The sequence below is a fragment of the Labeo rohita genome, unplaced genomic scaffold (genome assembly GCF_022985175.1).
Source record: "Labeo rohita strain BAU-BD-2019 unplaced genomic scaffold, IGBB_LRoh.1.0 scaffold_86, whole genome shotgun sequence".
In the NCBI taxonomy this organism is placed as follows: Eukaryota; Metazoa; Chordata; class Actinopteri; order Cypriniformes; family Cyprinidae; genus Labeo; species Labeo rohita.
Window position 1 is genome coordinate 76,743 of NW_026129810.1, and position 26,037 is coordinate 102,779.

General features: G+C 43.4%; 1 non-coding gene and 1 pseudogene across 1 annotated transcript; both read right to left on the bottom strand.

The window, feature by feature from the left end:
- Nucleotides 1–11,056: 11,056 nt before the first annotated feature.
- On the bottom strand, nucleotides 11,057–11,220 carry LOC127162224 (U1 spliceosomal RNA). Its single transcript, XR_007827280.1, has one exon. It is a non-coding gene; the product is annotated as a U1 spliceosomal RNA (small nuclear RNA).
- A 7,491-nt stretch (nucleotides 11,221–18,711) lies between these two features.
- On the bottom strand, nucleotides 18,712–25,710 carry LOC127162205 (uncharacterized; annotated as a pseudogene).
- Nucleotides 25,711–26,037: the final 327 nt, after the last annotated feature.

Sequence of the window (26,037 nt, forward strand, 5' to 3'; positions counted from 1 at the left end):
AGAAAATTTAAATCAATATACTGTTTTCTGTAAATGCGTGAATGAGATGATTTTCACATCATCATGTAGAAAAAACTCTAGATTACCACATCCAGACCTCAAAAGTCTTGTGCACGAATGTTCTGAATGAACATGTGACTTAAAAATTTTAGTTTTTCACTAACCACACATAAATGTTGTTTTCTCAAAAACACAAACATGTACATTAATGTTGCTTGCATATTACTGTAGCCCAGTGTAACGTGGACGCTGAGGCGGTGTAGAATCCAATTGCAGAAGTTTATTACAAACAACAGCAAACATACACGATGAAACAGGCAGAGGGTCAATAACCGGAAAAGCAGTCCAAAATGTAAACATAATCCAAACGGCAGAGTGATAACACAGGCAGTGGGTCAAATACCATGAAGTCAGTCCAATCAGGCAAACAATCCGACAAGGGTAATCCGTAAACTCAATAACCAAAAGCAAAGCAAGACAGCAACAGGTAATCCAACAGAGTAAATAAAGAAACGCTCAGTAAGGCAGGTTAAACTGGCAATACTTCGCAAGTCAGTGAGCACATGGTGAGTCTTTAAATAGTGACAAACAGGAAGTAACAATAGAAGCAGCAGAGGGAGTGTGCAGGCAGTTCTAGGGTGAGGGCTCCCTCTGCTGGCTTGGCGTTACAGAATCCCCCCCCCTAGGAGCGACTCCTGGCGCTCAAAACAACAACAGTCCAGGTGGGTGGGGGAACAGAGGCTAAACAGGGGGTGGGGTGGAGGGCCAGGTCCATGTAGAGCAGGTGGGCCTGGATCGTGGAGCAGGGACGGACAGTGAAGCACTGGAGGACCTGGACTGGGGAGCTGTGGCAGACAATGTAACCTTGGAGGACCAGGGCCGTGGAGCTGTGGCAGACAGTGGAACCCTGGAGGACCTGGGCCGTGGAGCAATGGCAGACAGTGGAACACTGGAGGGCCTGGGCCGTGGTGCAGTAGCAGACCGGGAAACCTTGCAGGTCCTGGGCCGTGGAGCAATGGCAGACAGTGGAACCTTGGAGGGCCTGGGCCGTGGTGCAGTAGCAGACCGTGAAACACTGGAGGGCCTGGGCCGTGGAGCAATGGCAGAGTAGGAAGCCATGGTGAGGCAGGCAGAGCAGGCATAACAGAGACATTGCAGGGCAGGCAGGGCAGGCAGAGCAAGGAGCCATGGCGAGGCAGGCAGAACAGGCATAACAGGGAGCCATTGCAGGGTAGGCAGAGCAGGCAGAGCAGACAGGAGCAGAGATATCCACAGTGGGACTAATGACATGCAAAGCAGAGCGGTGTGTACATGAATGCTTTCCTTGGTCTTCTTGATTGCGACATGGCAGACAGAGAGTTCATCCTGGGACGCCGCCCCCATGGGAGGATCTACAGCATGCGCTGACACCTCTGGGGGCATGGGTGCAGATGCTTGGGCAGGTGAGGCAGGGAAGTCATAAATGGCCTTCATGGCCGTGACAGGACGGGCAGAGAGTCCTTGGGGAAACGCCGCCCTTTTAGGAGATTCTGCAGCCGGAGCTGCTGCTTCTGGGGGCATTGGCGCAGACTCTTTGACAGAAGAGGCCTCTGGCGTAGACTCGTGGACAGGCGAGGCCTCGGGAGCTGACTCGTGGATAGGCGAGGCCTCGGGAGCAGACTCGTGGATAGACGAGGCCTCGGGAGCAGACTCGTGGACACACGAGGCCTCTGGAGCAGACTTGTGGACCGATAAGGCCTCTGGAGCAGACTCATGGACAGACGAGGCCTCTGAACCAGATTCGTTGATAGACGAGGTCTCTGGAGCAGACTTGTGGACAGATGAGGCCTCTAGAGCACAGCGTGCTGCCCACACACTGAAAATGGCGATGGCCATTACAGGCAGCACAGTAGATAGTGGGGTGTCTGTTGACCTCAAGGGTGCTGATGCTATGGACTTATGGCTTGTGAATGTGGGCTCTGCGTGGCTTGGGAGCGTGGGCTCTGCGTGGCTTGGGAGCGTGGGCTCTGCGGGGTCAGCTGATACGTGAGGTGGCTTGAGAAGGTCAGAGGGGGCCTGGTGAGATTCTGGTAGAATAACAGTTTTATGACTTGACTCAGGGAGGCCTGCCGTGGCCGGACTTGACTCAGGAGCAACAGCAGTAACCTGACTTGGTTCATGGAGATCAACTGTGGTGTGGCTTGGTTCAGGGAGATCAGCTGTGGCTTGACTTGGTTCGGGAATAACAGCAGCAATTTGACTTGGCTCATGAAGATCAACTGTGACTTTGCTTGACTCAGGAACCACGGCTGTGACTTTGCTTGACTTGAGGGCTACAGCTATAGCTTTACTTGACTCAGGAGCAATAGCTGTAACTTGACTGGACTTCGGAAGAGCAGCTCTGACCTGACTTGACACAGGAAACACAGCTTTAACGTGACTTGACGCTGGAACAACAGCTGCAGCTTGACTTGACTGTGGAACAACAGCCGTGACCTGACTGGACTCGGAAACTTGACTTGACTCAGGAAACGCAGCTGTAACTTGACTTGACTTGGAAACTTGACTTGACTCAGGGGATGCAGCTGCAACTTGACTTGACTTGGAAACTTGACTTGACTCGGGAAACACAGCTGCAACGTAACTTGACTCAGGAACAACATGGCTTGGCTCAGGAACGACAGCTGTAACTTGGCTTGACTCGTGGGGCACAGCTGTGACTTGGCTTGACTCGTGGGGAACAGCTGTGACTTGGCTTGACTCGTGGGGAACAGCTGTGACTTGGCTTGACTCGTGGGAAACAGCTGTGACTTGGCTTGACTCGTGGGAAACAGCTGTGACTTGGCTTGACTCGTGGGGAACAGCTGTGACTTGGCTTGACTCGTGGGGAACAGCTGTGACTTGGCTTGACTCGTGGGGAACAGCTGTGACTTGGCTTGACTCGTGGGGAACAACTGTGTCCTTGCTTGACTCGTGGAGAACAACAGCTGTATCTTGGCTTGGCTCGTGGAACACAGCTGTGACTTGGCTTGGTTCATGGGGAACAGCTGTGGCCTTGCTTGACTCTGTTGCTTGACTTGACTCTGTTGCTTGACTTGACTCTGTTGCGTGATCGGGCTCTGTAGCTTGACCGGGCTCTGTAGCTTGGCCGGACTCTGTAGCTTGGCCGGACTCTGTAGCTTGGCCGGACTCTGTAGCTAGACTTGACCCTGGAACTGGACTTGACCCTGGAACTAGACTTGACTTGGAAGCCTTGGACTTTGGAGCAGCAGCTGTAGCTTGACTTGGTTCTGCAGCTTGACTTGGTTCTGCAGCTTGACTTGACACAGGAACAGCAGCTGTAATCTTGCTTGGCTCGGGGGTGGCAGCTGTGACTTTACTTGACTCAGGAAACGCAGCTGCGAATTGACTTGACACAGCTGCAACTTGACTGGAACCAGGGGTAGCTGCCATTTTAGCTGCCCATACAGCCATGAGGGGTGAGTCCAGTATGTGTGCCATCATGTGGTGTGACTTGGAGACAGCGACCATCTTATGGAGTGGCTCTGGGATGGCGGCCATCTTGTGAACTGGCTCTGGAATGGCGGCCATCTTGTGAACAGGTTTGGGGATGGTGGCCATCTTGTGGACTGGCTCTGGGATGGCGGCCATCTTGTGGACTGGCTCGGGGAAGGCGGCCATCTTGTGGACTGGCTCTGGAATGGCGGCCATGACAGGTGCAGGCCCTGGAGCGGCAAACGTGGCGTTAGCAGGCCCTGGAGCGGCAGGCATGGCGTGAGCAGGCCCTGGAGCGGCAGGCATGGCGTGAGCAGGCTTTGGCTTGGTGGATGTGGCTTGAGCAGGCTTTGGCTTGGCAGACATGACGTGAACAGACCTTGGCTTAGTGGACGTGACTTGAGCTGGCTTTGGCTTGGCAGGCTTGGTTTGAGGAGCCTCTGGCGTGACGGTGACGATACCGGACATGAAGGTTGGGATGTGACGGGTCTCTGGTTTTCTTGAGGTGAAGGGAGCTGGTTGTGGTGGGGTAGCTACTGCAGGATTGCGGGGTTCCTCGTCCGCAATCCCGACAGTAAAAGGTGAGCCACTTAAACGCAAAGCTAAGTCTATGTATTTTTCAAGAGTCCAGTGTGGGGTATTGCGTGGCATGAGACGTGAAATGTCCTTACTTAAACCAAACCGGAAAAGATCTTTGAGAGATGTATCGTTAAAGTTCACCTGATAACACAGATCACAGAAGTCGGTTACATAATCCTCTATTGGATGGTTTCCTTGTCGGAGACTGATGAGACGATCTGCTGGGTCCATGGTTGGTTGTGTATTTGTAACTTCCGCTGGATTCTTGGGAGGCGAAGTATTCTGTAACGTGGACGCTGAGGCGGTGTAGAATCCAATTGCAGAAGTTTATTACAAACAACAGCAAACATACACGATGAAACAGGCAGAGGGTCAATAACCGGAAAAGCAGTCCAAAATGTAAACGTAATCCAAACGGCAGAGTGATAACACAGGCAGTGGGTCAAATACCATGAAGTCAGTCCAATCAGGCAAACAATCCGACAAGGGTAATCCGTAAACTCAATAACCAAAAGCAAAGCAAGACAGCAACAGGTAATCCAACAGAGTAAATAAAGAAACGCTCGGTAAGGCAGGTTAAACTGGCAATACTTCGCAAGTCAGTGAGCACATGGTGAGTCTTTAAATAGTGACAAACAGGAAGTAACAATAGAAGCAGCAGAGGGAGTGTGCAGGCAGTTCTAGGGTGAGGGCTCCCTCTGCTGGCTTGGCGTTACACCCAGTCTGTGCTGATTACAATGTAATCAAACTTTAGCCATTAATATGTTTTTTAGATACTGAAAAAAACATAATTGTCAGGGCATGTCAAAACTTCTCCAGGGTGCCAAAACACCCTCAGACCCCAGAGGGTTAAAATCCACGTTTAGTCTACCTATGTCCACTCCCTTCCAAGGTCCAAAGAGCTGGGCCTCAGACTTGCTTCTATTGAGCTTTGCGCCTGAGGCCCGACCGTACCAGTCAGTCAAGTCCATTGCTCTATGTATAGATAAAATATCCGTAGCAAAAAGGGTTACATTGTCCATATATAAAACACTGGTTGCTGTCAGTCTGCCTGTCCCAGGAACGTCCAGTCCTTTGATCCATTTGTCCTTTCTCAAGATCTGTGCCAGTGGCTCGAAACAAGTCACATACAGATGAGGAGATAAAGGACATCCCTGACAGACACCGCTGTGGATGTTTACAGTTTTGGAAAGATGCACATTTACTAGGATTTAGTTGAATAGACCCTTGTACAGCAGTCCCACCCAGGCTATAAACCTCTCTGGAAAGTCCATTTTTTGCAGTACCTGAAATAGGTGCTGAGACTCGGTCAAATGCTTTTCCAAAATCTAAATTTAGGACTACTAGCTGAAAATTTCTGTCTCTTGCATAACAGATGGCATCTCTAATCAGCACTAGGCTTTCTGTTGTTGTATTACAGATTTATAAAAGGTTATGTATATTGTGATTTACATTTTTTACATTCTAAGAGCAGGCAGCCCAGGCCCTGAGACAGTAACCTTTTGTCTTTATGCAGTTCCTGAACATCTGGCAGGTTTCCCAAGTTAATTGTAAAGTCTAAGCTCAAGGTACAACTGTGCCTTTTGTTTAGCACCTTTGCATTTGAATGACACTTGTATGCTAAATAGATCAAGGCTGGGAAAAATCTTTTAATGGGCTGATTTCCTGTACTGCATTTGCATGCTTTGTTTAGATTGATTCCACCTCTAAGTACTCCTCCCCCTTGAAACCTATGTACTCTTCTGTGCTGAGATTTTGTCAGACGACTTTTGATGACTGCAGCGCCACGCAGCGAGTATCTGAATAAAGAGAAACTTCTGCTTCAGGATATCCAAAACGTCTCCTAGTCTTTAAGAAAAAAAAATTACAACACTGTTATCTTTCTTCCGGGCACAGCACAAGCTTGATCCGGGTGGATCACGTCTTCTAAAACAGTCGACATGCGTGTTGCTAAAACTTTGCTAAAAAGCTTACAGTCAAAGTTTAAAGATGTTATGAGTCTCTAATTTTTTAAGTCTTTTTAAGCCTTTTTTGTGAAGGCGACTGGACCATACGTCTCGGTTACGTATGGTAACCCTCGTTCCCTGATGGAGGGAACGGAGACGTTGTGTCTTCCGTGCCACATCTCTGGACCGCCTCTGAGTGAGCTGAGACGCTCGGCTCCTCAGATCAGAACGAGTGAGCAGATGCACACGCTGTCCTATTATACCCGGATGGCCGGGGCGTGACCAGCTATGCAAATCTGCACACCCAATTTTCATTGGCCTTTCTCAAAACTGTCAGAGGTGTTTGGGCTCTCAAGAGCGACCCCTAGTGTCGTACACTACTCGACACAACGTCTCCGTTCCCTCCATCAGGGAACGAGGGTTACCATACGTAACCGAGACGTTCCCTATCTGTCGTACACTCTGAGTTGTGTCGAGTAGTGTACGACACTAGGGGTCCCCGTAAAAACACGCCACATGTCTGGCCGCGTCACGAGTGATAAGTGCAGAAGTAACAGGCCAACGTGTTAACGTAAGTGCAGCTCACCTCCTGTGTGACCATCCAACGTCCAAGGACTGACCTGTTACAGCAGTGTTCCTACGGTCAGGAGTTCCTTTGGAACAATTGTCCAGACGAAAGTATCAGACACAAACACGCTGCTGCTTTGTTTACGAGTTGATGTGGGCGTTCATTTCGCGCATCTCTCACGTGGATGTTTGTAATAACAATGGCGCTGCAAAGCACGTGGGCGTGATCTAATTAGCGGTAATGAGCTCAGAGGGGAAAAACAGGACATGGCATTGGTTTCATACAGATTACTTAAAAACAGAATATATGATTTCGATTAAACTTACTTCATTTAAAAGTAGACATTTCAAGCTTTCTAAAGATATATCTCTCATGTTCGTGTGTCATGTATTTGCTGAGTGACGCATTTCAACTGGATATTCACGGAGAGTGAGAAGACTGAAAGGACACCCTGTATATTTTATTATTTTTTTAAAAAAACATGAACATTTGTGGATATGTTGAGCGCACACAAATAAAAGTAAACTTTCTTTATGTGTCCAGTCAAAATTGAGGGAGCAATTTAAGTTGATTTTGCTGTCATCTGGAAAATATGCGAGTGCTCCCGCCGGCGCCTTAGCCGGCCCCAGGACGTTAATGCAGAGCGCTTGTCTTGTCTTACTTTGCCTGGACTGTTTTTGTTCCGGTTCATGACGGCTAGGGTATGTCAAAAAAACTCCCATCTCATGTTCTCCCTCAACGTTGTTAGGGGTATCACAGTTAAACCCAAAGGATAGGTTTGTGTAAATGAAGAGCAGGAGTCAGCGATGCAGTCAATCAAAGAAGAATTTACTGAAGAAAATAGTTTGCAGTTTCATCAGCAGAAGTCAGCTTCAACACTCTCCACGGAGTTCGTAGGCCACTCTGCGTACACTCTCAATACAACAGTACTTATACTCCAACAGAGGCCACTAACTACGTCACCACTTACGTAAAAAATTATTCTGGTTTGTCGAAGCATAGATAAACTTAGAAAATCTCCACACATGGATGTAAGCATATCCTCAGTGATTATTTAGGTGACAAGCAATTAGAGGTCAGATGCAATAGGTCTCTTCTGACCAGCTCTTTGACAGATGACGAACTTATCCAGGACAGTCTTCTCATCTGAACTCAAAGACAGATACTGACACACACAAAGAACACTTATCTGTACGTCAAGGTTGTCTAGCTCTGGCAAGAATCCTATCAGTATGATTTGTCACACATACTATGCAGTCAGCATCTTAGAGGGTAGATACAGAATAAAGCAGGATTCACTTTAATATCTATTATGAAGACACCTCAATATCAGATGTCCTGATCACTCTTCAATCATGTAGACAGGAGGTCCCAATGACCCCTTGTGTCCTGGCACTATGACCAAGAGGAAAAATAGAGCTCAGCGTATAAAAGGACACTGTTACACATTCCATTCTTACCATAGTCTATCGCTACTGATATTTGTTAAACCTAGATAACTTGATTTAATTATCAAACAATCTTGGAGGTTAATAATAACACAAGAACTAATAATTCATATTATTATGAAATCCAAGTTCGATCCAGGATTCCACTCCTTCAACTTCCTATATCGCTAAATAAAATCTTTTTGTTAAGAGTGTTTGATCTTCTTTGCAAGTTCTCTTTGTAAAGACTGGGTCGGAACTTCTGCAGCGATGTAGGATGTAGGATTTTAAATGATTTTTGAAGTTGAGGGAGAAAATACGATTAGAGTTTTTCGAAATACCCTAAAAATACCCTATAAAAATACTGCAGAGAGTTATGTTAAAATCATGTTACCTCATGTTGCAGTTGCATTTGTCTTTCCCTTTCCCTAGAAAAGGAAAGCAAGTGCTTGTCGTCTCAGGGTCCACAGAGAGAGACTCTTGTGGTTCCTTCAGCGATGATGATTTCAGCTCAATGTGCAGAAAAGAGACTTCATTTGAAGATTCTACGGGCCACATACAATCTAGATCTTCCGACAAGAAACTATCTAGCTGATGTGATGCCCTCAGCCTCTTCTCCTCTAAAGGAACTAGAGATCTCGCAGACCTTTTCTGCACTTGAGCATTGGAGAGTGAACAATCAGTTTCACTCCCACTTCCTCCTTCCTCTCCATCCCTGAGGTTGGCGGGAAATTCAAATTTCAACCTCAGGGCCCGCCTCCTTGTTTGATCTTTTGATGAGGTGGCCATTTTGTTGCTTTTCAGTTTGTTGGTAAAACTTTTCAGACAATCTCTGTAGAGATGGGTTCATTCCCCACAAAGGTTGCACTTTCTGCCATTCTGACACTTCTCAAAAGTGTGCCAAATTTTTCTACACTTCCTGCACACAACTTCCTGACATGCCTCGGCAAGATGTCCAAGTTTGCCACACTTGTGACAAAGCTTGGGCATCCCTTGATAGTGTATGTAACCTCTGTTCTCCCCCAACACAATCATAGAAGGAATTTGACTCAGGCCATGGTAGCTGTTGGGATCTACCCATTGTTTGATGGGAACTCTCCACGCACAGCTCCAGATCCTGTCCTCATTTAAAACCTTGACTGGTTGTCCCCGAACAGAGCAATATCTTCCCCACTCACAGTTTCATTAAACATTCTGACAATCACAACTTTCAGTGAGTTTTCAGTTAGCTTTTCAACTGTGAACATGGAAAAATTGGCTTTACATGATTCAAACTGAGACCAGAAAGTGTTCAACAAAGAAGCTGATGCATTAAAACCGCGATTCTGGGGCAGAGTCAACAATTTATTTCTGTTACCTTGAAGTTGTTGGATGTACTTCCTTGAAAAGTCCAATCTGTATTATCCTCTTTTTGTTAAAATTAACACGCACACTGTAGTGCCTCCTCACGCTGACATCACTCATAACTCCCAAACGGTTTGTCGCAAAGCCAAGTGCCTCGTATCATCGGAATCCTTGGCTCGAGAGGCAGGTCTCGTATTGGCTGGTCATTCTGCCAAAATTTTCGGCTATTTTGGATTTTGTTAAAAACCTACCAGTCTGACCCAGAGAAGTGCAGAAAAATTCTCTGGAGTCTGACTGTCAAAGATGATCCAAAAAAAGAGGAAATTTCCATTCACCTTGGCAAGGGGACCCCAAAACATTCGGAGGGCGTGTGGCCGACTTTGCTAAAATGGTTATACCTCTTGAAAGGAATGAGATCATCTACGCTACCACTTTGTTTATTTAAATGGGGAATCATCTTAGCTATCACTAGTAAAGTATGGAGTGCCACAAGGATCTGTCCTAGGTCCTCTACTGTGTTCAATATACATGCTGCCCCTTGGTGATATTATTAGAAAACACGGGATTAGTTTCCATTGTTATGCTGATGATACTCAACTATATATCTCAACAAGACCAGGTGAAACGTCTAAATTATCAAAGTTAACAGAGTGTGTTAAAAATGTAAAAGATTGGATGACCAATAATTTTCTGCTATTAAATTCAGATAAGACAGAGATATTACTTATTGGACCAAAAAACAGTACACAGAATATTTTGACTTACAATTTACAACTAGATGGATGTACTGTTACTTCCACTACAGTCAAAAGTCTGGGTGTTATATTAGACAGCATCTTATCTTTTGAAAATCATATTTATCATGTTACAAAAACAGCATTCTTCCATCTTAGAAACATTGCCAAGCTACGAAACATGTTATCTGTTTCTGATGCAGAAAAGCTACTTCATGCATTCATGATCTCTAGACTGGACTATTGTAATAAACTACTAGGTGGTTGTCCTGCATCTTCAATAAACAAACTACAGATAGTCCAAAATGCAGCTGCTAGAGTCCTTACCAGGTCAAGAAAATATGATCATATTACCCCAATTTTAAAGTCTCTGCACTGGCTACCTATTAGGTTCCGCATCAGCTACAAAATATTACTTCTTACCTATAAGGCACTTAACGGTTTAGCTCCTGCATACCTAACTAGTCTTCTACCACGCTACAATCCATCACGCTCCCTAAGGCCGCAAAACTCTGTACTGTTGGTAGTTCCTAGGATAGCAAGGTAGACCTTTTTCGCATTTGGCTCCCAAACTCTGGAATAACCTTCCTGATAATGTTCGGGGTTCAGACACACTCTCTCTGTTTAAATCTAGATTAAAGACACATCTTTTTAGCCAAGCATTCAAATAATTGCATCTCATAAACCTGCAGTTATATCTGATCAAAATTTCATTATTAATCTTTTAGCTCTAGTTGAACAAATCTTTCTTTGCTTAGTTTGAACAGCAGCTACGCTAATTATGTTCCTATTTGTTCTCTGTTTCTGCCACACCAGGGGACAATTTTTCAAGAGCATATGTGACTTTGTTTTCACACGCACACCATATGACAGAACTGCCCGTTCTGAACAACTCATTGAATCATTGATTATCCAAAAAAGGAAACAACAAGAACAACGAAAAAAGAAATCGGATAAAACCCACCTGCCTTTTTCAACCAAACACAGGGGAGAGCGTGAACGCAGTCCCCCACTACAATAAATTATGCAGCTGAGAATCCCACATTTGGGGAATTTGCAGGGGTCAGCACAGCCGGTGTACAATGGACGAGCCTTGCCCTGAGTGAACCACCTTCTTGATCACGGTGTCTCCCCTGCCAGTTAAGTATGAGGGCCCAGGCTGCCTATCAGAGGCCTCAGATGGGTGTGTCAGAGGAGAGATCTCAAGAAGCGGGAACCACTGCATTGAAATGCACAGCAGCACCTCCCCCACTCCCATCACTTTGTCCTGCTATTAGTCACGATAAACGGGCAAGGCCTAGGCCTTATCCCACCCGTGGAAGTCCCCCTCATTCCCTCCTCCCCTCCTCATTTCCTCCTCCCCATAAACAGACTTATATCCATTTACCTCTTTCACGATACTTGCTGTAGGAGCCATTTGTTCATCCTGTTTAAAGGTTTATATTGTTAATCATTTTTTAATCCTTCATTTTGGAGATGTGCCCCTTCTGCAGGACAATAGAATCTTAAAGGTCTGGGTGTGGCTTACTGGAGTGTGGCCTGCTGGGAGCACATGGTCTTTAGACCTTATCTTCTGTTTGTTTAGCAGCCAAAATTGTTTGATTTCATTATGTTTGTATTACTTTTATCAAGTTTATTTTTCTTATTATCTGTAATCAAGCTAACAATAAACAAAAGGAAATGCACACACAACTTGGTGTTCCATGGAATAACAAATACAGTAAGCATCTAACCCCTCAGCAGACCCAAGATGTGACTAATGTGACAATGTGATTAAGGATAGTCACAACAACAGTCTAAAGACCTGCTCTGGAAACACTTGATGTGGATTATTATTTGGATTACTTTGGATTGAGCATTGAAGACCAGGCCAGAGCATGCTTCGAGTTTTGGTATGTAGAGTTTTAACTGGAAACAATCATTATATTGGATTGAAGTAGTTTGAAAGAATTTAAAAAGGATGCTTTCATACTTTGGAAGCTCTAAAAGGACAGAAGAATTTTTGGGAAGAATTTGAATTTTGACACAAAGGACATGTGCTGCTACAAGTTTTTTGAAAGAAGGTATTTTTTCCATGTTTTGAGCTGAATGTTGAATTTTGAAGATTTTCTTGGATTGCAAATATGTTTGAGACTGCTGATAAAGAAGCTATGGAACAACATGATGTGGGTGGTGAAGACTCCTTACAAAACATGGATGAAATTAATCAGATGCAGACAAATAGAAAAGCAAGATTAGCACAGCTAACACGCAGATCAAACATCAAAGAATTGTTGGAAGATAGGATGAACACTGATAAAGTAAGACAAAGTTTGGTGAAATATAAAGAATTATTGGAAGAATTTAAGGTTGCACACAAGTCTTTTCAGTGTTTGTTGAAAGATGAAAAATGTAAACAAGATAGTGATGAGTGGTATCAACCAAAGATGCATGCAATTCAAGACTTTCTGTCATGTGTAAATATTTAGTTATCAAAAATGTCTTTAGTGTTGGTTTCTTTAGTGTTTCATAGATCAAAAGGGAGCTCGCAAAGTTCACATTCACCTGCCCTAAATAGTGGCAGAAGCGGCGCAAACAACTATGAAGCCATGGTACACTGCACTGAAGGAGAAGCATGCCTTAGAAGAGAAGGAGGAAATGCTCAGCCGGCAAATGGAACAAATAAGGAAGCAAAATGAAACATTGGAAATGGAGACTCAATTATTGGCTGCTTCTGCTAAAGTCAGCATTTTAAAAGAAGGGGATTCACAGATAATAGAAGAGGAACAGGAACCAGTAAAATTCAAAGTGAATATCCAAGGTGTGCATCCTGAAGAGCCCCTTTCCTCAAACAATCGAGGTACTTTGAACTCAAGGAAAGTTCTGCAAAAGGAAGTCAAGGCTGGTTCAGACATTGTAGATCTAAGTTCACATCCATCCACTCAAATGAAAACCCACCCAGCTTTTTCAAAAGGACTTAAGTATGATCCTGCATATAACACTGACCAGACATCTGAATCTGAAATTGAGTCTCAAACTACCTTGGGCTCAAAGGTCAAGGAAAAAACAACATTGTAGACATATCAATTACTGAAAAAACCTTACAATCTAATGGTAAGCCTTTACAAATTGTAGATGGATCTGCTGCTAGGGGGGTGATTTTTTTCAATATGCTTATTAGCTACTCTGTAGTCTACTGTGAGTCTCCATGACCCATTGGCTTTCTTGATGGGCCATATGGGTGAATTACAGGGACTATTGGTTTTAACGAGCACTCCTTGCTTCAACAGTTTTTCTACAATAGGATTGACTCCCTGTATAGCTTCCTTACTGATCGGATATTGTTTGGTAACAGGAGGGGCGGTTCCTCTTAATTTGGCTGGTTCTACACCTGTGAGAAGCCTGCAATCATCTTTGTCTTTAGCCCAAATTGGATGATTCTGTAAGAAAGCATAATTGGGAGCGATTGCATTACTGGTAGAAACTTGTGCTGAAGAAATTTTTATGCTAGCAGATTCTGAGGACATGTCTAAAGTTAGATGTACTTGTCTCAGTAGATCCATGCCTAGAATTGCACCTGTATTTAATGGAGCACATAGCAATTTTGTAGTCAGAGTTTTCGGGCCTAATTGTACCTCTGTGGGTGGGGTTTCATACAAAACATAATCTTCACCTACTACACCAGTTAAACAAAGTTTAGTTTTGTTGTACGGAATGTTTAAATCTTTAGACAATTTTGTAGGAACTACTGTGATTTCTGCACATGTATCAAGCAAAAAGTCAATCTCTTTCTCTTGTATGCTACCTTTCACAAAAATTCTTTTGTCATTGTGATGTATTACAGGGGAAAGGTAGCTACTCACACCCCCAACAATTAGTTTTTTCCTGCTCTTTTTGTGCTCTTAGAAGAGCCTGAGTGAGCTGTCCTAACATTTCACTGGACACTAGCGGAACTACTTCAGGGTTGTAGGTGGGCTGAGAAGGAGGAGAATTATGCATAGCATTTCTTCTCTTATCTTGCAACTTCTTCCTACACTCTTTCTCCCAATGTCCAAATTTTCCACAATAATTGCATTTCCCTTCTTTTTTAGACCATCTCTTGTCTTGATTTGTTGTGCTAAACGTAGCTGCTGCTGCTGCTCTCACTTTTGCCTTAACATCAGCATCTCTTTCCCAAGTAGCTAACGTGTCTAGGTTACTTCTTAGAGTTTTGTTAGACCAAGTTAGATCTAGGAATGGCAAGGCTTTTCTGTACTCAGTTACAAGGCCTTCTGCCCAGATGTGGACTAGGGGTCTCTTGTCATCTAGCACACTTTCAGGATCATCAACTATTCCACTGTAAGTTACAGATGACTGGCAACTTTTCAGTGTATTTACTCAGTAAAAGTTTCCTCTTTCCTTTGATAAACAATTCTTCTCTGCCGAAACAAAGGATAACAGATATTAGCACGTAATGCTAATCTTCCCTGTCCTGAAACAGAGGATAACAGATATTAGCACGTAATGCTAATCTTCCCTGCTCTGAAACAGAGGATAAACGATTTTAGTGCGTAATGCTAAACTTCCCTGCTTTAAAACAGAGGATAACAGATATTAGCACGTAATGCTAATCTTCTCTACCTGAATAGAGGATAACTAGTCTGTTAACCAAACCCTGCAGCTGTTCGTTAACACTTCTCTGGCGGCGCAGAGGCTAACCACATGTACTGGCTTCTAATGGTTCTTTTGGATAGAGTGACACTCACCAACCCTTGGTACAGAAAGATTCAGTCAGGAACAAAGTCAGATCTTTGTTGAGCTTGAAGTTTCAATCTGGATTCAGGTGAGGAGCTCTATCCGGGTCACGGCACCAAAACTGTTGTGAATTTTTTTTCTTAGAGACCAGGAGACAATTTGGATATCTTGAAGCAGAAGTTTCTCTTTATTCAGATACTCGCTGCGTAGAGCTGCAGTCATCAAAAGTCGTCTGACAAAATTTCAGCACAACAGAGTATATAGGTTTTGAGGAGGAGGAGTACATAGAGGTGGAATCAATCTAAACAAAGCATGCAAATGTACTACAGGAAATCAGCCCAGTAAAATATGTTTTTTCCCAGCATTGATCTATTTAGCATACAAGTGTCATTCAAATGCAAAGGTGCTAAACAAAAGGTACAGTTGTACCTTGAGCTTAGACTTCACACTTAACTTGGGAAACCTGCCAGATGTTCAGGAACTGCATAAAGACAAAAGGTTACTGTCTCAGGGCCTGGGCTGTCTGCTCTTAGAATGTAAAAAATGTAAATCACAATATACATAACCTTTTATAAATTTGTATTCCAACAAAGTTACAGCTGACTGGCAAAGCTTTTCAGTGTATTCACTCACAGTTTCCTCTTTCCTTTGTAGACAGTTAGTGATTCTGGACCAGTCTGTTTTGGGTCCCATGATATTCTTTAGAATTTTCAAAACACCTTCTCTCAAATCGCCTTTACTGGCATGTTGTAGTTCAGAAGTAACAGCAGACTCAAAACTGTTGAATTCAGATTCAGTTAGAATTTGTGACATCAGCTGTGTGACTTCTGCTAACGACATGTCGTAAAGACACATTTTGCTAATCAATGCTCTACTAAAATCCGAAAAATTTGTGCATGCTGAGGGTAATCTCTGGAATAGTCTCTCTATATCTTTAGGTCCTAGCGCTGTATGGACTGCTTGTAACTGGAGTATGGAGGTTGCAGATGGGACAGTTTCAACCCCTTCTACCCTACTCTGAGCCCTTTGTCTTCCTCCACATACTTCAACTAAAATTGCTGCATCTTTCTCTATCCTTCTAGTATTGCACTTGTCCTCTTGTCTACACAAAGACTGTAAGCCAGGATAGCTTTCATCTGACTGTTGGTCGTTTGAGTCACTTTTGGTTGAGGCCTTGTTATGGCCCACCTTTTTAGTGAGACAGGACACTCGAATATGCAGCTGTTTGGTTTGTTCTTTTAACTTAGCAATACACTCAGCTTGTTCTTGTGCTATAGCTAAGCTAAACTCTCTGTGGCAGCAGATAATGCCTTTAATGTTTTTCTTTCTGAGAAAAGTACCTTTTTGAATTCTTCAACTGACCATATTTTTTTCTGGATCAATACCAAATTTCTTTGTTAAATCCATTCTGACTTACTCTGTCACTGTTGAGTCCATGTGCTCTCCTAACAATGATTTGAACTCACTTTCTGTCCATAAAGGGGTAGCGAGACCAGCTTTTTCAGTTGTGGGGATCAGCCTAGCATTCTTTCTGACCATTTTGTGAGTTTCTTTACCACACAATCACAACACTAAAACGTCTCTAATTATCAGAGGGTACGCTTCACTGTAAAATCCAATAGTTTAACTTACTTTGATATAATTAGTTATCTTTACTTAGTTGCTATACTTACTAGGTTTTATTAAGTTACAGCTACTTTCAAGAGAGTGAAACAATTTACTTACTTTGTGATGTTGACTTAAAATATTCAAGTAGCCTCAAAGGAACCAATGACATTAATAAACCAGTGAGAGGCAGTAGTGCAAAAATATGTTGCTAATTTGCAAAATAACAACCGAAGAAGAAGAAAAGTTTTTGAGGTGGTAATTGTTGATCTGCAGTTATTTTTCACTAGTTACATTTGCTCATTTACCAAAGTCATCTTGAATGTTGTTTCAATACAACCATATATTTAAAACCCCAGTCTTTTCCTAACTTTCCCTAACAAGTCAGTCCAGTTCTCCCGTCCACCTCCCTCTTATCAAATTGAATGCCTAAAATCTTAAAATCTGTCACTTTAAAATCTACGTCCACTCCGTCCCCACAGCCCGAAAAGCTCGGACTTGCTTTGGTTGAGCTTGGCACCCAAGGCCCGACCATACCAGCTGTTCAAATCCATTGCTCTTCATATAGACAAAACGTCCATAGCTAAAAGAGTCACATCATCCATGTATAAAACACAGGTCACCGTCAGTCCACCCATCCCAGGAATGTCTAGTCCTTTGATCCATTTATCCCTTCTCAAGATCTGTGCCAGTGGCTCAATACAGGCCACATACAAAAGAGGAGATAAAGGACATCCCTGACGGATGCCGCTGTGGATATTTACAGCTTTGGAAAGATGCCCATTAACTAAAATTTTGCTGACTATACCCTTGTACAGCAATCCCACCCCAGTCTATAAACCTCTCTGGAAAACCCATTTATTGCAGTACCTGAAAAAGGTACTGATGCGAGACTCTATCGAATGTCAAAGTTCTTCAAGTCAGTCTTGTCTCCTTTTTTGTGTAGTAGTGAAACTATCCCTACTCTAAAGCTGTCAGGAAGTCTGTCAAGAGTCTCAGATTCCTTAAAAACTGTCAACAATTCATGTGCTAAAATGTCCCAGAAAGTCAGATAAAACTCAAGGGGAAGTCCATCCATACAAGGGGACTTTTTGTATTTCTAAAAGTGTAAAATCCTGGGATAAAAGCACATCTGGGTAATTTATCTTTTTTTCTAAAAAGGATAAAACTTCCTCTAAAATGTAATTTTGTACATCTCTTAGACCATATAAAATATTGTAAAAGTTTTCAGTTTCACCCAAAATCTCTTTTGTTTTATTTACTTCCCTCCCACTAAAAGACTCTAAAGTAGTGATTGATCCCCCCCCCATGTGTAATAATTAAAAAAAAAAAAAAAAATCTAGTACATTTCTCTCCTCCTTCTGTTGCCCTTTTCTTGCATCTTAAAATCACACCTCTACTCTGAGCTTCAGACAAAACTGACATTTCTTTCTCGACTTCTTTGATCTCCTCTGTAAAATCCAATCCGTTATTTAAAAATGTAAAATATCTCTGTAGTCTTTTTGCAGCCCCATCATGCGTCTTCTTTCCCTAGTCTTTTTATCCCTACCCATCTTCCTAAAAAAAACTGTCTCATCCGTCCTACCACTAGGGACACCCCACCTAACATGTGGGGCTGCAGATTCTCTAAAAGCTCATATCTGTCATTTTTTTCTCTGTAAAACCCATACACGTTTAAAATCTAAAACAGTCAGATTAGCTAAAATTGCCCGCCCATCCCTCACCACAGTGCTACCCTTCACCAAGATGTTAGGACTGTTATTAAAATGGCAACCATCATTCTTGTTAAAATTGGAGCCGCTCCATACTGACGGCCCCATGGTCCACATCTCCTCCCACCTCCTGTAATTACTTAAAAAGGGCGGAGCACACTCTTGCAATAAAAATATATCTGACAATGTTTTAAAAAGGATAAAACACTGTCTGCTCTCAGATTTGACCTCACACTTCTCACATTAATGGTGGAGATAGTGATGGCCATGAGCAGTATGGTTAAAAATACAAGCAATTAAAAGAACAACAAAACAAAACAATAAAAAGACTGCAGAGAGTTATATTAAAATCAAGTTACCTCATGTTGCATTTGCCTTTGCCTTTCCCTAGAAAAATTAAGATCAGGAAGGCAAGTGCTTTGTCATCTCAGGGTCCACAGTGAGGGACTCTTGTGGTTCCTTTGGCGACAATGATCTCAGCTTAATATGCAGAAAAGAGACTTCATTTGGAGATTCTGTGGGCCACATATGGTCTAGATCTTCCGATGAGGAACTATCTAGCCGATGTGATGCCCTCAGCCTTTTCTCCTCTAAAGGAACTAGCTTCTGCTAGGACTTTTTGACAAATGTGTCAATGTGAATGTCCCACTTCAGGTCCTGGGAGATGGTGTTGCCAAGGAATCTGAATGTCTCCACTGTCATTACAGTGCTGTCCATGATGGTGAGAGGGGGTGGTGCAGGGGGGTTCCTCCTGAAGTCTACTGTCATCTCTACTGTTTTGAGCATGTTAAGCTCCATGCTGTTATGACTGCACCAGACAGCTAGCTCTTTAACCTTCTGCCTGTAGGCAAACTTGTCACCGTCCTGAATGAGGCCGATGACTGTAGTGTCGTCTGCAAACTTCAGGAGCTTGACAGAGGAGTCTTTGGAGGTGCAGTCGTTGTAAAGGGAGAAGAGAAGTGGGGAGAGAACACAACCCTGAGGAGCACCAGTGCTGATTGTGCGGGTGCTGGATGAGAATTTTCCCAGCTTTACTAGTTGCTGCCTGTTTGTCAAGAAGCTGGTAATCCACTGACAGATGGAGGGAGGCACAGAGAGCTGAGTTAATTTGGGCAGGAGTAGGTTTAGGATGATAGTGTTGAAGGCCGCACTTAAGTCCACAAACAGGATCCTCCCATAAATCCCTGATTAATCCAGATGTTGCAGGATGTATTGCAGTCCCATGTTTACTGCATCATCCACAGACCTGTTTGCTCGGTAAGCAAACTGCAGGGGGTCCAGTAAGGGTCCTATGATGTCCTTCAGATAAGCCAGAACCAGTTTTTCGAATGACTTCATGACAACAGATGTTAGCGCCACAGGTCTGTTGTCGTTAAGTCCTGTTATCTTGGGTTTCTTTGGAACGGGGATGATGGTGGAGCGTTTGAAGCAGGAAGGGACTTCACACGACTTCAGAGACCTGTTGAAGATCTGTGAGAAGATGGGGGCCAGCTGGTTAGCACAGGTTTTCAGACAGGCTGGTGTCACATCGTCTGGGCTTGGTGCCTTTCTTCTTTTGTTCTTTCTGAAGACCTGGCGCACGTCACCTTTCCTGATCGGAAGTGAGGGAGGGGAGGGTTGTTGGAGGTGTTAATGGTGTTTTTTCAAACTTGCACTAAAACTCATTCAGATCGTCTGCCAGTTGTTGGTTCTCTACAGTGCTGTGGGAAGGTGTCTTGTAGTTGGTAATGTCTTTCAGACCTTTCCACACTGATGCAGAGTCACTGGAATAGAATTGGTTCCTTAGCTTTTCGGAATAATCCCTTTTTGCCACTTTAATCTCCTTTTCCAGTGTGTACTTGGCCTGTTTGTACAAGACTTTGTCCCTATACCTGTAAGCATCTTCTTTGGCTTGACGGAGCTGTCTGAGTTTTGCAGTGAACCATGGTTTGTCATTGTAAGTTAAATGAGTCCTGGTAGGAATGCACATATCTTCACAGAAACTGATATATAAAGTTACAGTCTCTGTGAGCTCATCCAGATCATTTGCAGCAGCTTCAGAAACACTCCAATCAGTCCATTTGAAACAGGCCTGTAAAACCCGCTCTGTTTCGTTGGTCCATCTCTTTACAGTCTTTACTGTAGGTTTAGCAGATTTAAGTTTTTGCCTGTAGGATGGTATAAGATGAACCAGGCAGTGATCAGAGAGTCCCAAAGCTGCCCGTGGGACAGAATGATATCCTTTCCTTAATGTGGTGTAACAGTGATCCAATATATTACTGTCTCTGGTGGGACATGTAACATGCTGACTGTATTTGGGCAGTTCAAAATCCCCTGGAACGATTAAAACAGAGTCTGGATGTTTTTGTTCGCTCTCTGTGATCTGATTGGCGAGTTTCTGTAAAGCTAGGCTCACATGAGCTTGCGGTGGAATGTAGACACTTATGAGAACGAACGAGCAAAACTCTTGTGGCGAATAGAATGGCTTACAGTCAATGAAAAGCGCCTCTAGATCAGAACAGCACGTCTTCTTTAACACCGTTACATCTGTACACTCCCTTTCATTGATGTAAAAGCACGTCCCACCGCCACGCGATTTCCCCATTGATTCTGTGTCGCGATCCTCTCTGAACAGCTGATAGCCCGGCAGATGAAGCACGCTGTCCGATATGGTGTCATTCAGCCAGTTTTCTGTGAAACACAGAGCAGCAGAGTTTGAAAAATCCTTATTTGTCTGGGAGAGCAGGAGGAGTTTGTCCGTTTTGTTGGGTAGTGCTGCTTCACGAGCGTGCAAAACGCCCAAATAATTAAAATCCGGTAGGAGGTTTTTTGGTGTGTACTGCCGAATGTTTGCGAAACAGAAAACAGGAAAAACTAACAAAAACACAAACAACTGGGGAGCTTAGCACAGTGTCTGCCATATGCGGCGCCATCTTTAAACGTTCCCTCTGGGATCCCCATACAAAGTAACACCACCCTGTCCAGATCCAACAGAAATTTCCTTGGGGGGCTAACAACAGAACACACCAATAAAAGCAAAGGTAAGATCAAAGCTTTAAAAATTAAAACTTTGCCTTTAATGGTCAGCTGTCATAGTCCCCAAAACCCAAGTCTCTTCTTTACTTTCCTTAGCAACTCCAGTTATCCTGTCAACCTCCCTTTTTCTCAAAATGAAACACCTAAAATCTTATAATTTGTCTCTTTAAAATCCACATCCAGTCTACCTGTGTCCACTCTGTCCCACGGCCCTAAGAGCTAGACCTCGGACTTGCTTCTGTCGAGCTTAGCCAGAGTGGTGGGGGTGCATCTACAGGCGGCCAAGGTCGGTGGTGGCTGGGACCCTTTCTGTGCGACCCCAGCCCCCCTGTCCGAATATCATCGCCCGGTACCCCTGCAGCATTGATGTTACTTGTAGCTCGCATGCATGGAGGGGTACCGTAACACGCTTCCCCGCCAGCAGGTTTCTGGTGGCCCAGATGGCATCCTTGATGACACTGAGGGTGAGCCAGAGCGAGGTAAATTCCTGTGCTGTCAAGTCCTTCAAGCCCCGACCCATCCCAAGGATGGCTGGTAGGCACGGGAAATACAGGGGGCCAGTCTTGGCCCACAGGTCCCGTGCAGCACTGCACTCCCAGAGCAGATGTTGGACGGTCTTTAGGAAGTTGCATCTGGGCCGTGGGCAGTTTTGGAGAGCGGGGTGAGAAGCGTTTTTCCAAACTTGTTTGGCCTCACATAGTGTGAAGCCTGTGATTGGACTCACCGGTTCTCGGTCCTGCACAAGAGAGATGAGATGTTTGTGATTAGTTACAATGGTGACATCTTGATTTTCTAAAACATGCTGCTTTAAAAACTTCTTAATAAAACTGTACTCTTTTGGTAAGTTAAAAGACACTGGACTTGTCAGATCCACTGATGAAATCTGAAGACTACTTAAGACCCCATCCAAAAGCGTGTCATAGCTGCTGTTTTGTTCTCTTTGGATGGGGTCACAGCATATTTCATATGGAGAGCAGTAAAACGACTTCCTAAAAACAAGTGGAGATCCAGGTGGCCTTTCCCACCATTCTCTGGTCTCTTTTTGACGACCTCCCTCTTCATTTTTTTCCCATTTGGATCCCCACAAGAAGTAAAAGATCGCGATCTCCAGGTTCGTTAAGAATGTTCTGGGCGGGGGGTTGGGGGGGTTAAAAACAGAACACACAGATAACATTAGAGGTAAAATCACTGCTTTAAAAATTAAAACTTTACCTTCCAATGTCAACTGCCTTAGTCCCCAAAACCCCAGTCTTTTCCTAACTTTCCCTAACAAGTCAGTCTTCTCCCATCCACCTCCCTCTTTATCAAATTTAACACCTAAAATTTTAAAATTTGTCTCTTTAAAATCCACGTCCAGTCTGCCTGTGTCCACTCTGTCCCACGGTAAAGTCCATTGCTTTTCGTATAGATAAAACGTCCGTAGCTAAAAGAGTCACATCATCCATGTATAAAACAGAAGTTGCTGTCCCAGGAACATCTAGTACTTTGATCCATTTATCCCTTCTCAAGATCTGTACCAGTGGCTCAATACAGGCCACATACAAAAGAGGAGATAAGGGACATCCCTGACAGACACCGCTGTAGATATTTACAGCTTTGGAGAGATGCCCATTTACTAAAATTTTGCTGACTATACCCTTGTACAGCAATCCCACCCAGGCTATAAATCTCTCTGGAAAACCCATTTTTTGCAGTACCTCAAAAAGGTACTGGTGTGAGACTCTGTCGAATGCTTTTTCAAAATCTAAATTTAGGGCTACTAGTCGCTGTAGGGTTTTCAGGGTAATTAGATCAAATTTAATTGAATCAAGTGGGAATCAAATCCAAATGATTCGGAATCGACTTGATTAATTGATTCAGAATTATTAGGTTACACTTTAACTATTCGTCCAGCGAAAAGTTTAACTTAGTATATCTTACCAATTCTGGATGTTTATATTATTTCCGTGGCCATCGGATTATAATATAAACAATATTAGGTTGCTATGAGCTAGGTAGCAAAATCTTGGCATAGGCAGTAACTTTCATGAACAAAAACAAGAAGACAATGTTCTTTCCAATTAAACAAGAATTTATTGAACTACTCTAAGATACATGAACTAAACTACTAACAATTACACACACACACGCACACACACATGCATATGGTTCAAGGAATGAGAATTTATGGAGTTTGAAGGGAATCCCAAAATTACTAGCATCTGCTACTAGTTCTTAAATTGCAACCTGAGAAAACCACAAAAGCAGAGATTTATCTTTTAGCTGCTTGAGGAATTTTAGCACCAGTTCAGCAAGAGGTTAAGGAGACTTGTTTTACTTGCGTTCGAGTTTCTTGGTGGAATCGTTTTAGCAGAGGGAATCACTCCACTTCTGATTGGTTGCCTGGTTCTTTGGATGATGTCTTTGGGAAGCCTTCGGTGGTGATTGGACAGTTGGAGAGGTTGGATGAAGCTGCAGTTGGTTGCTTGGTTACACGGATGATGCTCTCGGAGTTCAGGTGAGCGCTGGCGAAGTGTTTCTCTCGTTGCGAGCGTCTCACGCTGTTCACGGAGTCGGGGTGTTTCAAGCTGCATCCGCTGTTCGGTGTTTCGCTTCGTTCAGGCTTCGGTTGGTTGCTTGATTACTGAGCGTGATGAGCTGGAAGTTCTTTGAAAGTCAGAATTGCGGGGCGCAAAGACTTTGAAAGTTTCACAAAGCTTTAGCTGGTTCTGTAGAGTTCTGGATGGCACAATCGCAATGTTGGTCAAGCTGGGAGCGCCGGTGAGAAGGCGAAAGGCGACAGGCAAAAGGCAAAGTTTGTTAGGAACATTTTGATTTTAACCGGGCCGACGAAGTCCGTCCCATAAAGTTGTATTACAATCATTTGGGTTGCAAGGCGGGGCTCCACTCTATACGGTTGCCCATTTGTGCATACCTTAGCATAATGTCTTTCTGTCATGTGGAGGCAACTTTTCTGCAAGAGTTTGTTAATCTCTTCAATAAGTGTTATAGTGCAAGCTTCGTACATTATATCAACTTTTCATTCACATCAACATCTTGGAAATAAAATGAGCTCTCATTTAACACTAAACATTGGGTAGCTTTATACATATTAATAACTTTGTCTGCCTAACGGGATATACCCACATTGGTTAGCTTCGTAGGTCACAATAAACACACCAAGCATATAGGAAGTATAAAAACATACTACTAATGCATATTGTTGCTCTAACAGCAATACTCAAATAATTGTCCTTCCAAACTCGTAATGTAAATGTAATTTGTCAAGTGCATTTGTGTGCGTTTTTCAACGGGGCAGAGGGAGAATGTGCGTGAAGGAATGTGAGAGGAGGGGGACACTGGAGGTCCAGAGGGTCATAAGAGTCACGCTGGATGGATCCTGTGAGCCCTGCAGGCTGGATGTGTTGATGTAAATCTGTCTTTTCAAGTTTACTCGATTAACAATTTATGTATAGAACAGTTACACTGAACATCTGTTTGTGGCTAGTCTCAGAAAAGGAGGAGCATCTGTAAATTAGTCTTTTCTTGTATTTCTTACAAGGGTCTGACGTAGGCTAGTCAAGAAGGTAACGATAAAGCATGTTGTGGATTCACGTGGTCCCAGAAGAGAACAAGAGTCCTCTGTCCTCCTGATTTGATTAGTTTCTCGATGGTTCACCCCTGGGGTGAGACGTCAGCGTAGGGCAGGAACTGGTCAAGACGCACTGGCGTCATGTAAGCTCCCAATCTGTTTTATGGTCATCCCAAATGGCTCACAGAAGACTTTTTGAGTTGTTCTCTTCTCTGAGGCCCCACATCTGATATTTCTCTCTCGAATAACAGATGGCGTCTCTAATCAGCACTAAGCTGTCTGTTATCTTTCTTCCGGGCACAGCGCAAGCTTGATCCGGGTGGATCACGTCCCCTAAAACAGTCGACATGCGTGTTGCTAGAACTTTGCTAAAAAGCTTACAGTCAAAGTTTAAAGTGTTACAGGTCTTCAGTTTTTTAAGTCAGTCCGGTCACCTTTTTTGTGAAGTAAAGAAACTATCCCTATTCTAAAACTGTCTGGAAGTCTGTCGAGGGTCTCAAACTCTTTAAAAACTGTGAGTAAGTCGTGTGCTAAAATGTCCCAAAAAGTTAAATAAAACTCTAGGGGAAGTCCATCCACTCCTGGGCACTTCCCCCTCTTGAAACCTTTAAGAGCTTTTGAATTTCTAAAATGGTCAAATCCTGGGATAAAAGCACATTTTTTCTGTCAACCCTCTTGTCTATAAAATTTAAAACCTCCTTTACTGTATCATCGTGCACTTCTTTAAAACTATGTAATCCCTCATAAAAAATTTTGACACCCTCTAAAATTTATTTTGTTGTCTTTAACTCCCTCCCTTCTGTTTTTTTTTTTTTTTAACACTGGTTAACACCCCACCCCCTGTTATTATTTTTTTTAAGTATCTGGTGCACTTTTTCCCTTCTTCAGTTCTTCAGAATCCCTTTACTTTGTATATTAGCTAAAACTGACATTTCATTTTTGACCTCTTGCACTTCGTTTTTAAAATCAAAACCATTATTTAAAAGATTAAAATACCTTTGTAGTCTTTTTTGCAACCCCATCATGCATCTCTTTTCTCTATTCATTTTTTCTGAGCCTGCAATAAAACTTATGTTTTGTCTACTTTAAAATCTTCTCCTACACTCTTCCTGTCTTTTTTTTGATAAACACAGTTAAAATCCCCTGCCACTACTAGGGGGGTTCTCCCTAACATGTGGGGTTGCAAATCTTCTAAAAGTTCATATCTTTCTTTTTTTTCAGTAAAACCACATACATTAAGAACATTAAAATCCCTGTCTAAAAAAGGTCAGATTTACTAAAAGTGCCCGCCCTTCCCTCACCACGGTGCTGCCCTTTACCAAGATGTTAGGATTATTTATTAAAACCGC